Source organism: Cetorhinus maximus, chromosome 4, assembly GCF_964194155.1.
Source record: "Cetorhinus maximus chromosome 4, sCetMax3.hap1.1, whole genome shotgun sequence".
In the NCBI taxonomy this organism is placed as follows: domain Eukaryota; kingdom Metazoa; phylum Chordata; class Chondrichthyes; order Lamniformes; family Cetorhinidae; genus Cetorhinus; species Cetorhinus maximus.
In genome coordinates this window covers 17636396-17649541 of record NC_135882.1, presented here as the reverse complement: position 1 = coordinate 17649541, position 13146 = coordinate 17636396, and the positions used below count along the sequence as shown (strand labels likewise).

Below are 13146 nucleotides of genomic sequence, written 5' to 3'. Positions count from 1 at the left end.
TTTCTAAAATAAAATAATCTAATTTATACTTGAATGAATTAATGCTAACTGTTCCCAGCACCTCCCTTGGAAGCATGTTCCAAAGATTGACAACTTGCTCACTGAGTATTGCTTCCACAGATTTAATTTTAATGCAGGCTGTGCCCTCTAACTCTTTTGCAGAGAATGAGGAAGCTTCTCATGGTCTATATTATCTGTTCCCTTTCAGAATGCTGAAGAACAGCAATCATAGCTCCCCTCAACCCTCTGTTCCAGTGAGGATATGTCCAAGTGACATAATTGCTCCTCATTATGAATCCCTCCCTCCCAATATTCATTCTGGTTGCTCCATTCCCTATGCTTTGAATAGCTGCAATATCCTTTTTGTCCTGCAGCAATCCGCACTGCACATTCACATGTAAAATACCAGTAATCGGACCAATGATTTATAAAGTGACAAGATTACCTCACTATTTTGGCTCGATATTGAAGTTTTAAAACAACCCAATTCTGGTTTGCTTTACTCAATGAGCATTGTTGCAAAAGCTTTTGTTTAATGAAAGAAATAACTTGTATAAAAATAGCATCTTTCTCAACCTCCAGATGTCCCAAAGCACATCACAGCTAATTAAGTGCTTTTTGAAATGTAATCACTCTTGTAATGTGGGAAACTTGGCAGTCAAGTTGTGCACAGTAAGACCCCACACGTAACAATGTGATAAGGACAGCCAATCTGTTTTTGAGATGTTGGTTGAGGGACAAATATTGGCCCCCTCTTTGAATAGTGCCATGGAACTTATACATCCATTTAAGAGGGCAGTTGGAGTCTTTGTTTAACGCTTCATCAGAAAATCAACATTCCTGACAGCTTAACACTTCCTCAGTACTTCACTAGGGTGTCAGCTTAGACAATGTGCGCAAGTCTCTGGAGTAGCACTTGGTCAATAACCTTCTGACTCAGAGGTGAGTGTGCCACCAACTGAACCATATCTGACACCTGTAGCATTTTCCTTGTAAATATGTTTTGTTATTTAAATAATAGTCCCTTTCTGGATTTTGTTTTGCCCTCACATTTTGCATTTTTCTGCATGGAATTTCATCTGCCAGCTTTCAACTCAATTCTCAAGAATACTGAAATTCAACTTGCGTTTCATATTCAACTTCGGAGTTTACCGGTGTCAGGGGGATATTTTTATCAAATATATATAACCTCTGTGAAGGAATTCACCATTGGACTTTTGATTCTGGACTGTCGTGAAACAATAATTCTCATCTTTGCCCTGTACCTCTTTCTGTCCCTTATCCCTCTTCTATTGTATGAATGTACCAGGGGCTACACGTGACATGCCCTCCTGCATTTTGAGTGTGTGTGAATTAAACTAACCCTTTTAGTTCATCCTTTCTCAAGTTTACTGTGGGGTTATTAATAGAAATTGAATCACACCAAAATTGAGGGGTTGGGAAATAAGCCACCGCACAAAGGGGAAATCAAAAGTCATAGAGCACTTTTTCTGTTTACCGATGGGTGGTGAGAGGAGAAATCACGGCTGTTTAAATTAAACCCCCTCCTGTCTGTAACAACACCTTCAATAGGATTGTTATATTTTCACTCCATATTGTTCAATGTAATTCTTGGTTTCCCTTGCAGTTTTCTTGTTCAAAACCCCTTATTGATGGCTGAAAAGGTCAAGCATTTATTAGAAGATGTCTATTTAATGGTGGAGCTGTAGAATGGGGCTCAATATGCCCCTCCTTTTACCCTGAGCCATTCACACCCAGGTTCGTCAAGAGTAGCTAAAGAAGTGCAGCTGTACTCAAGCTGAGGCTGGAGTCAGATTGGTGAATTGATAATATTGACTAAAAAGAGGTCTCCAGAATACAATATTGCTAGGATAGCCTTACCTTTTTAAAAAAAAAAGTCAAAATTTTTCACTTGTCTTCGTAGTTTATGTCTGCCTGTACCTCTGTGATTCTGGGCCAGTCTGTCACATTTCCCTCCTTTCATTAGATGTTGAATCCTTTGCTCCATTATTCTGTATATAAAACTTTAAAGTGCCTTTTTGCAAGGGGGATGGTGTAGGTGAGGAAGGGTTAGAACTGGGAATAATGAGGCAGGATGGTGGGGATATTCAGATTGATCCAGAAACCATTGTTTCTTGCTGTGAGAATAGAGCAATCTCATTCACAGGAATGACAAGGAAATTCCTTCTTGCAGCTACATTCAATAATATGCTCTCATTGACAATAACAGCAGGCAGCTAATGATGAATAGAAACAGTGGAGACTATATCTGACAGCACAGCAACTGGGGACAGAATGGGCTATTTATTTTAACTGAATGGGGCTTTCTAATGTTGTTGAGGTGTTTCTGCAGAAAATCACTAAATTTTAAATTGCCAGATATCTGAAATGAAACTAATAGAATGTGCTTGTATGACAGGCAAATCTAAAGGTTTAACAAAGTTGCTACACTTCATAACTTGTCATGGAATGCAGTACAAAAATATGGTGGCTATAGACCAATAGTCTAAAAATAACACAAGAAATATATATGAGAGGGTTGTAATAAGGATAAAGTGTAATGGAAATGTAGTCAGTGCATAAGGTGTATTCCATTGAGCTACAACAACAATTGCTTCTTTAACATGGAAGAAAAAATCCAAGGCCGCAGTTTTACGGCTCCGTTGGGGCGTAAAATGCGGCGAACCATTCTAAACTGCATTGACTTCGGCGGGAATGTAAAATCCTGCTGGTGTAAAATTCCGCCCCAAATGTCTTCATAAAGACATAAGGAAAAATAAACACTGAACTGGTAAAATATTAAGAGGGGCAACCAAAGGCTTAGTCAAAGAGATGTTTTTTAAAGAGGGTCTTAAAAAATGAAGGCAAAATAATTTAAGTAGGGAGTTCCAGAGCATGGGGCTTAGGTGGCAGAAGGCATGACCATCAATGGTGAGGCAAAGGGAAGGAGGGGGTTGTACAGAAATTGGCTGCCTGTCTCTTGGCCAGCGGTGGATGGTGTGAAGGTAACACTGGGAAAAAAAGAAGATAGTTTGAAGTGACAAATGAACAGTAACATGCAAACACTGAAATAGTATGCTATAGTAACCTAAATTAAAGATTGTTGAGATTTTTAATACTGGACCAACAAATATTTATAAATTATGAACAGCATAAATTATTTGACCTGCAAAATTGCAGAGATAAACATGCAGACTAAAAAGATATTTCTTTTTTTTAATAATTCCAGACTGGGAGTCAACAGATAAAGCAGCAAAAGTTGTAGGTAAGTGCTTGTCCTTTATTTTAAAAGATAAGTTGTATATAATCACTAAAAATTAAAGGCTGATACTGCTTCTTTGAATAAAACACCAGAAATAATGTGAAAAACTGCATATATACTTATTATAAACAGTTCTTAAGCTGTGATGACATTAGGTTTTACTAAAGAAATTGAGAATACTTTTTTCCAATAAACAAGTCTAGCTGGACTGTATAGGTGGTCACCTTATCTTTGATTAAAAATAATCAATGCTACGTAATTTGGAAGTGTAAAATTACAAGATTACTATGCATATTTTCACATTTGAACCTAAACAAAATTTGATTCATTCCCCCCATAGTTCCTAGGCCAGCAATTCTTCAAGAACTTGATTGAATGGGTTATTCGACTCTCCTCTTTCTTCACCCCCGCCCCATTTCCAGTAAAAAAAAACATATATTTGGCAATTGATCTTCAATAACCAATTGTAGCATATAAGAATATTGGTGACTTGAGTTGGGCATACTGGGAGAAAAAATGGAATCTGCCTTACCAACAATGTATTCAACTTAACAATGTATTGTGTAAGGGACCATATTTCATGATCTATTTACAGAAAAAACTATTTATGATTAGCAAAAACAAAAATAAACTAGGTGAGTTTGTTTTGTTCTTAGTCTTTTTAAGGAAAAAGGACCTGGGAAGCTCAACATTATGGGCTGAAATCTCCGGTCGGCGAGTGGGGGCGGGGCCTGCTCACCGACACGTAAAATGACGCATGGTGATGTCTGGCGGGCGTCCCGAGTCACCGCGTGCCATTTAGATTTCCAGTTCGGCTGCACGCCCGCTGAACTGTCAAAGACCTATAAAGGCTTTGTTAAAAACTAATTTAAGCAATTAAATGAGCTGCCCATCCAACCTTAAGGTTGGCAGGCAGGCAAAGAGCCCAGGCGGCCTTTGTGTTTTTCGTGAAACCTCATCCATGGGCGGAATGAGGTTTCATGAAGGGTTTTAAAATTCAATAACAATTTTTAAATAATTTTAAATTATTTTAAAAAAATTTGACATGTCCCAGGTCATGTGACAGTGTCATATTTAGTGCTGCTCCTTTAAGGAAATTCTTACAATCTAATATCAATGTGGGTTCTCTTTGAAAGACAGTGTCACATGAGGGGACATGTTTTAAAAGTTTTTAAATACTTTATTTCAGCTTTTAAATGTCAAACTGATCTCCCTGAGGCACAGAGGTGCCTCAGGGAGGTTTCTGCGCTCTTTCGCGCACATGCGAGGCCCCAATTCAGAGAATCCACCCCCTCGCCCACCCGTTTGCACGGGGAGCGCTCAGAACTTCCGGGCGTGTGTCACGCTAGGCGGGCATTAATTGGCCCGCCCATGTAAAATGGCGGCGCGGCGCTGATCGGGTTCGTACCCGTCCCCAGACACCCCACAAAGGGGGGGAAATTTTTCTCCATATTTCTGAAATTTGAAGTAACAGGCAAAATTAAAAATTAAGAAGCAGATGTTGTTAATATTTTAAGAAACCTGTGGTCAGTGTCACCTAATATAATTAAGAGTGACCATGGGAGCATCATTTCCAAATTCCCCTCTTGAGTCACACATAACCTGACTTAGACATTGTTCAGTCATGGTCACTGGTTCAAAATGGTGTAATTCCCTATATGAAAATTGTGGGAGCACCATTACTACAAGGTCTGCAGTGGTTTAAGAAGGCGACCTACCACAACCTCTCACAACTGGGATGTGGCTTTTCCAGTGACACTCATATTCAAGAACAAATAATAAAGAAAACCCATTGGGATTCAGAATGTTTTGAAGGTATAACATTTGAGTTACTTAGATCTGAAATTTAAATAGTGAGACCAGTTGTGTAAGTGAGGAGGGAATCTGTTAACCTGCAAAAGATCTTGGATGGCAACCATCAGAAAACTTGACATACTTTTTGGCCATTTACGAAAATATGTTCATCTGCTTTGCCTTTCTTCTCTGCGATTTGAGACTGAAGAGAAGCACTTGCGCATTTTTGCTTCATCCCCAGCTACATAGCCAGGGAATAGGAAACATTCCCAACTGCCCAACAAAGGGAATATGTGTGTTCATTGACTTGCTTAAATTAGAGATAAATACCAGATTAATCGGAACCACATCCACCTGTACAGTCGTCGAGTTATAAGGATAAGTACTATATGTGAAGGAGTTGTTTGCTGGCAGGATAGTGTTGCACATGTTCAGGGGGATGCAACTAGCAAAAACTTGCAAAACAAATGAACACGTCTAAATTACAGTAGATTCACATTTTTCTGATTCAGTTTGGACCAGTTTGGGTTTGTTGGTCTTTCATATACTATGGAAATCCTTTTCCGATGAAATTTTGTCAAAAAACCAGGTGTTTGGTGGATTTGAGTTGAATTACACTTCAAGCTGAAGGAAGCAACAATTTGGTATTTGGTTTGTGCTTTATCAATTTGAGGCAATCTCCCATCATTGAATTTTCTTGTTCTGTGAAAGTATTACAGAACCCTAGAAATTTACAGCACAGATGGATGATATTTCACTCATCAGGTCTGTGCTGACTCTTGGAACAAACTAAAACTAATCCCACTTTCTCCCCATAGCCTGCATCTTCCTCTGCTTCAAATAGTTATCAGTTTTCCTTTAAAAGGTGCAGAGGTCTCTGCCCCTAACAAACTGTATGGCAAAACATTCTGTGTTCCAGCAACCCTCTGTGTAAAGAATCTTTTCGTAACCTCCTCACTCAGTGCAAATTTTGAATTGTCAGCCTATTGTCACTGACATCCAAACTAGAAGAAAAAGGCTTTTCATATCCTCTTCTAGTATACAAATGTTCTCAATTCTACCGCTAGTTGCAAAAAGTACAAAATTGTTACCACCATAACCTTTCCCATAAAATATAGAAATCGATCTCAGTGTTCCTGTCCTCTCTTTACCTATTTTACAGAGGCTTATAAAAACCCTTAAGATTTCCTTTTAATATTATCTGCTACTCAGTTTCCATATTATATTTTTAGTACATCCAATCTCACTTTTCACTTCCCAGAAGTACCTTATATTTTCATATGATTGTCTCCAGCATTATCAGCCCTAACTTTATCATATTTGTCAAGTTTATTTAGTTGGCATCTCTTATTTTACCTATGGATCTCTAATCTGTGATGCACTATTTGCCTTATAGGAATACGTTCAGCAGTACTCAGTGTGTCACATTCCTACTACTGATGTGCCCACTTATTTGCTAATTTTGCTGGCCAGTTAATTTGATCAAACCAATCCCCTTTTTATCTTGCTGAATTTTGCCTTATTCCAGCCAAGAACCCTGATATTTGACTCTTCATTACCATTTTCTTAGACTGGATCCTACTCTTTGAAGCAGTTATTTGTTCTCTTCCTACTTGTTTTATAAACTGCTGCCCATTGGGTGATCACATTTCTGAGAATACAACTGAGAAACTCCTGCTCTGTAGAGTATGGCTAGTTGTTGCATATGTTATGACCCCTGTAGAGACTGATAACTTTTAAAAAGATATTTGAATTTCTAGTGACTGACTGAAAGGATCACACAACTAGATTTAAAGTTTTAAGGCATTTAATATAACAAACAAATTAAAAGCAATAATGTCTAAACACTATTCAGTAGGTAACTTATACATTAAACTACAGAAAAGAAATTTGTCACGTGATCTCTAACATGAACGAAAACCTCCCACTACAGTTATACATTACACTGTCCCTTATTTGGACACTTCATTCTCCTAGAACCAGTGTAAAATTCTCAGCTTCCAATGGCTTGGCTTTTTCTTTTCTCCAGCTGGGTAACCTTTAATCTCAGAACTGACTTTCAGTCTGAGGGTTACACTGGATATTCTTCCCCTCCAGCCAAAGCTAGGTGAATCTTCCAGCCTCCTTTGAATCTTCACAAACTTAGTCTCTTCAATCTGAGCGTGAATTGAACCCACATTCTGCATGGTGAGCAATAGAGTCAGCATTTTCTCTTAGTTGCAAGACTGCTCCTTCCCTCCCCTGCTCTCTGCCTCTCAGATGACTGCGGACAGACTTGTGTCTGTGAGGTTCAGTGATAGCTTAGGAAATCCTGTAACCCGATATTACAGTGGCTATCTATAGACTCCTGGCCCCCAAAGCCCACCTCCATGGCAATATGAATCACATGGGCCTTGTATCCTGGTAGAAATGTTAATTAGCTATCCTGTAGACAGTCAATTTCATTCTATCTTGGAATTAAATAGACAGTTTAAAGTATAGCCATCTCTAAAACCTGACATTCCTAACACCTCCCTGTGAGACTTGGAGACAAACAGTCTACCCACAGTCAGCACACATGCACTCACCATTGTCTATAGTGTGAACACCTAGCACCTTCTCAGCAAGTCTTAGGCCCCTCTTCTCCCCTTAGCAACCAAGCCACCCAGGCTTGATGTTGGGCAGAATTCAGAACAAGTCACATGACCCCCTCCATATTTCCATTTTACCTTAAAGAGACATACAAAACATAACAATCTTTATAAATGTCATATGTGTCACACAGAGCGAAGGGATCCCCTGGTCTAGGGACTCAAGTGTACAAAGCTTAGTGTAAATGTGGATATGCTAAGAATCACTTACGGTCATATCTCTCATATCTCATGAGAATTCCCTTGTGCCTAACTTAAATTACATAGCTCAACTACCATGGCAGGGACAGGGAAGGGGCAAGAACTACCATTCAGAGACCAACTAATGACACCTCTTTTGTAACCAATTGATTTGTATTACTGTCTCAAACCAGCTCACAGATGAAGGTTCAAATAAACAACATTAAAGTAACCCTAGGCCCTTCATTTTTCACAAGCAAGCCTCTAGCATTTGAAACTCTGCCACTATTTTGAGGACTTACTTGGCTTCCACATCTATCTCATAATCTGGACTTTAGTTCTGGGTGCTCCAGATTGATTCCATTCTACCTGCAAAGCAACTTCATTGCACTATTGGCCCTTTGATTTTAACTTTGGGCTTCTTCTTATTTTCTCTTCTTTATTCCCCATTGAAAGCCACACCATACCTCTCTTAACCTTTGCCATTCCTATTACCTGAATTTCTTCTTTGTCCATATGCATACATATTTTTCTCTCTCTTCAGACCTGACTCCATTAATTCTATAATGTTAGAGACTTTGAACAAGTATTTTGTATCTGTCTTCACAGTAGAAGACACAAAAAGCATTTCAAGAATAGTAGAAAAGCAGGGGACAAAAGGGAGAGAAGAATTTAAAATGATCAAGATCACTAGAGAAGAAGGTACTCAGAAAACTAATGGGACTAAAGGCTGAAAAGTCCCCTGGCCCAGATGGCCTGCAGCCTAGAGTCTTAAAGGAAGTGCTGCAGAGATAGTGGATGCATTGGTTGTAATCTTGCAAAATTTCCTAGATTCTGGAAAGATCCCAGCGGATTGGAAAGCAGCAAATGTAACACCACTGTTCAAAAAGGAGGGAGACAAAAGCAGAAAACTATAGATCAGTTAGTCTAGCATCTGTCATTGGGAAAATGATAGAACATTATTAAGGGGATTGTAGCAGGACATATAGAAAATCATAATACAATCAGGCAGAGTCAACATAGTTTTGTGAAAGGGAAATCGTGTTTGACTAATTTATTAGAGCTCTTGGAGGATGTAACAAGGTGAATAAAGAGGAACCAGTCAATATAGTGTATTTGGATTTCCAAAAGGAATTAAATAAGGTGTCACATAAAATGTTACTGCATAAGGTAAGAGCCCATGATGTTGGGAGTGATGATTGGCTAACTAACAGGAAACGGATTTGGGATAAATGGGTCATTTTCAGGTTGGCAAACTGTAATGAGTAGAGTGTGGCAGGAATCAGTGCTGGGGCCTCAACTATTTACAATCTATATTAATGACCTTGCATGAAGGGACCAACTGTATTGTAGCCAAATTTGCTGATGATACAAAGACAGGTAGGAAATCAAGTTGCGAGGAGGGTACAAAAAGTCTGCAAATGGATATAGATGAGTTAAGTGAGTGGGCAAAAATTTTGGCAGATGGAGAATAAGGTGAAAAAATGAGAGGTTGTCTACTTTGGCAGGCAGAATAAAAAAGCAGAACATTATTTAAATGGATAAAGACTGAAGATTTCTCCAGTACAGAGGGATCTGGAAGTCCTTGTACATTAATCACAAAAAGTTAGTATGCAGGTACAGCAAGTAATTAGGAAGGCAACTGGAATGTTGACCTTTATTGCAAGGGGGATGGAGCATAAAAGTAGAGAAGCCTTGTTGCAACTCTACAGGACATCGGTCAGACCACACCTGGAGTACTGTGTAAAGTTTGGTGGTCTTACTTAAGGAAGGATATACTTGCATTGGAAGCAATTCAGAGAAGGCTCATTAGGCTGTTGCCAGGGATGAAAGGGTTGAGGAAAGGTTGAGCAAGTTGGGCCTATACTCATTGGAGCTCAGAAGAATGAGCAGTGATCTTATTGAAACATAAGGTTCTGAGGGGGCTTGACAGGGTAGATACTGAGGGGATGTTGCCCCTCGTGGGGGAATCTAGACCTGGGGGCACAGTTTCAAAATAAGAGGCCTCCCATTCAAGATGGAGATGAGGAGGAATTTTTTCTTTGGTCATTAGTCTTTTGAATTCTGTTCCCCAGAGAGCAGGGGAGGCTGGATCATTGAATATATTCAAGGCTGAGTTTGACAGATTTTTAATTCACCAGGGAGTTGAGGGTTATGAGGGACAGGCAGGAAAGTGAAGTTAAGGCCACAATCAGATCAGCCTTGATCTTGTTTAATGGTGGAGCAGGCTCAATGGGCTGAATATCCTAATGTTGCTCCTATTTCTCATTACCAAGCCTTAACCTTTCTTATGTCCCCTCTCAGGTACTTGTCTCTGAAATACCTTCCTCCAATACATCACTATTCCTCTAACATGCCAGTCTCTTGCTGTCATCCCAGGATCGGCTTGAGTCCTCCTTGGATAAACCCACAGCTTTCTCTTATCTGCTGCCCTGCATTCTCTGAAGGGCCCCCTTATGAACAGCAACTCCAACCGCCCCACCCCTTTCATTTGCTGGCTATCCCACTCAGCTTGTATGGGGGGGCTAATTTTTGCCTGTCTCCTTGCCATCCCGATCATTCCTATCACTACTAACCATTAGACCCTGTCAGAGGGTCAATAATCACTGTCCCTCTTCGAATCTCCCTTTGGAACATCCATTCATTTGTGAGCAAGGCTCTTGCCATCCATTACCAGATTGTCAATAATTGCATTGATGTTATAGCCTTGACTGAAACTTGGGCTTATGAATGACAAGACCTTTTTCCAAACTGAAGCCTTCATTCCAGCAATATCCATCACTTACCCAACCCAAACTGCTGTGGTGGGAGTTTGGCCCTTATTACTAAATATTATCTTGGTCTGTACTGCTACTCGTCTTGACTTCTTCCTTTTGAGCATCTCACCTTCTTCCATCCCTCTGCCCACTCCTTTGAAATCCTCATTCTCAACTATCTCACCTTGAGATTGACACCACTATCCCTCACTCCTTTTCCCCTTCAACCTCTGCACTTATATTGTAGATTTTTACTGAGATGATTCCTCACTTAACTAGAGTATTAAGTTCTCAAAGACAATTCTTCTAACAGCAATGCACATTTTAAAAAACTTTTTAGCAAGAAAGCCATGCAGTAATTTAATGTCAGAGATTCTGACATTTTAGAGCAGAGTAGTTTTTCCCTGTAAGTCTACTGAATATCCTTTAGGAAATAAAAAGGAAAAAGCTGTGGAAAAGTTTTCCCCATGGCACCCATGTGTAATATGTGATTCAAACATGGGCTGATCCGTCCGCCAGAGATTGCTTGCATAAACAAATGCATCAACGTCTTCCCCCTTCGTTTCGTGACCATATTAAAAAAAAATCATTTTCTGTAAGCTTGTTCATATGTGCTTATGATATGGAAGAAAACTCCAAGAAAAAAGATCATTGGACATCTTAAAAATATCCTCTTGATTGTATGCAGTATTGCTTTTAACAACAGAAGCACTTGAGCTTACTTCATGTAGTGCAGCAGTCACTTCTTGACTGGATGTGTTAGCAATCTTGTCATGGTATTTTACTCATTTGTAATGTAACTTCTGTTTTTCTTATAACACTTAAACTTCACAACTATAATGCTCCTGAAAAGGAAGATAGCTTTTGGTACTGTGTCAAAATGATCCTTATGTAAAATTCTGGACAGTGGACATTGGTGACACTATCACTGCCGACCTTTGTCCTCACCTGATGTCCACAGGGAGGTGACTGATCAGGAGTGGAAGTTTATTTACCATTCCCCAAGATCAGCTATTCCAACAAAGCCAGACCTTTTCCTGTCTGTATGGCTTAGCTATTCACTCCATTTTGAGTTACATTATTCAAAGCAGTAGTTAGAGTTGTAAATCATTGTATGAAAAGTAGGATTATGTTCCTGTTTAAGGTGTATTTGTTGTAAATGGGCTAATGCAGTTTAAATGTTTCTACTTAAATATTTGTTTCAAATTTGCTGATTTATAAAAATAAATATATTGTATCTGCAGTTGAATCTTGTTACATAAGTAAAATACTGAAAAGTAGAGTCGCAATTTAAAAAAAAATCAGTGGAGTCTTGATTTTTCAAACTTTGTATCAATAGCTTTGAAGTCTCATCCTTGAGGGAGTAAGTTTATGGAAATTAACTGACTTACTGAAGTATCAAAGCTTTTGGGTCAAGCAGCAACAACACAAGTACAAAGCAGTGTTTGGGAGAGTGGGAATCTAAAGTTAGCAGGCAAGCAGATGTATTAAAATCAGCTCCCTACAGTAACTAAAGGGCGGCTCCCCAGAGTCTGGGAATTTTGTAAATGTACTTCAAGGTCCCTGCACAGCTGCTCATAACTCCTCTTACAAAGTAAATTTCTTTTTACTGGCAGCAATTTGCTTATTAAAATAACTGAAAATTTTTGGAGCTCCAGGACTCTTTTTTTTCCAGAGCAGGATTCTCCTGTTAGCAACAGGTTATCTGTATGATCAACTGTTTGAAATTTCCGTACAGTTGACATTAGTTTTAATGCAATGAAAGCAGTTGATTTTTGAATTTCTCAGGTGTAGGGAGTTGCAATACTGGTCACTGTAACTTCCAACTTGGAAATTAGACTCTACCGGTTTTAATGCAGAGTTCCACTATGGAAGGGCATTCAAAAATTCCAGCTCATTTTAATGTAAACAACTCTTCCTGTTCACCTGTTTCTAGTGTCCCTTTTTGGGACACCACCTTGAGCAACCTGCACTCAAGTCAACCTTAGCAGAGTTTCCTCTCGTTTCTGCTTCCCCTCCACTCCCCCCACCCCCCCAATCCAAAGCCTGGAGCCCAACTCTGGTGGAGTGGTGGAGAATACTACCTTTAGCTCTTTGGCACATTAAAGGTAAGAAATGGGATCAATACTACAATGGTTTTAGTACTTTGAAAATTGGTTTAGTTTATACAAATACTGCACATCATTGCATTGTGCAGTAAGACTGGATTGGGTTCTGCATTTTACAGAATAGGGCCATTTTCAGAGCTCTCTACCAAATTGAAATCTTCAAATTTTGTTATATTTTTGGCCACTCCATTCAACTTTGACATCTGAAGACTCCACTATCCTCTGGATCCCATGGTTTGGTGATCCTAAGTTTTACTTGTTCATGTTTCCACAATAAATACACACAGGTACATAAAATAAGATAAAAATTCCTTGGGCTAGAAATACTTTTGCAAAACACTCAGTAAATGTTAGTGCTGCTGAGAACATTTGATTAGAAGCTCAGAAGCGCCACCAACAGACAACATACAGTACAG

At 39.2% G+C, this 13146-nt stretch overlaps 1 protein-coding gene across 17 annotated transcripts in view; it reads left to right on the top strand.

Moving 5' to 3' along the window:
- The window catches only part of fam49bb (family with sequence similarity 49 member Bb), a 227242-nt gene that overhangs the window by 136044 nt on the left and 78052 nt on the right, over positions 1–13146 (top strand). For 15 of the 17 annotated variants that reach the window (XM_078539993.1, XM_078539987.1, XM_078539988.1 and 12 more), the window contains one exon: positions 3230–3265. The exons of the other annotated variants lie outside the window; for them this stretch is intronic. The gene's annotated coding sequence lies outside the window, so the exon portion shown is untranslated. The remainder of the gene's footprint in view (positions 1–3229; positions 3266–13146) is intronic. 17 annotated transcript variants of the gene reach the window in all.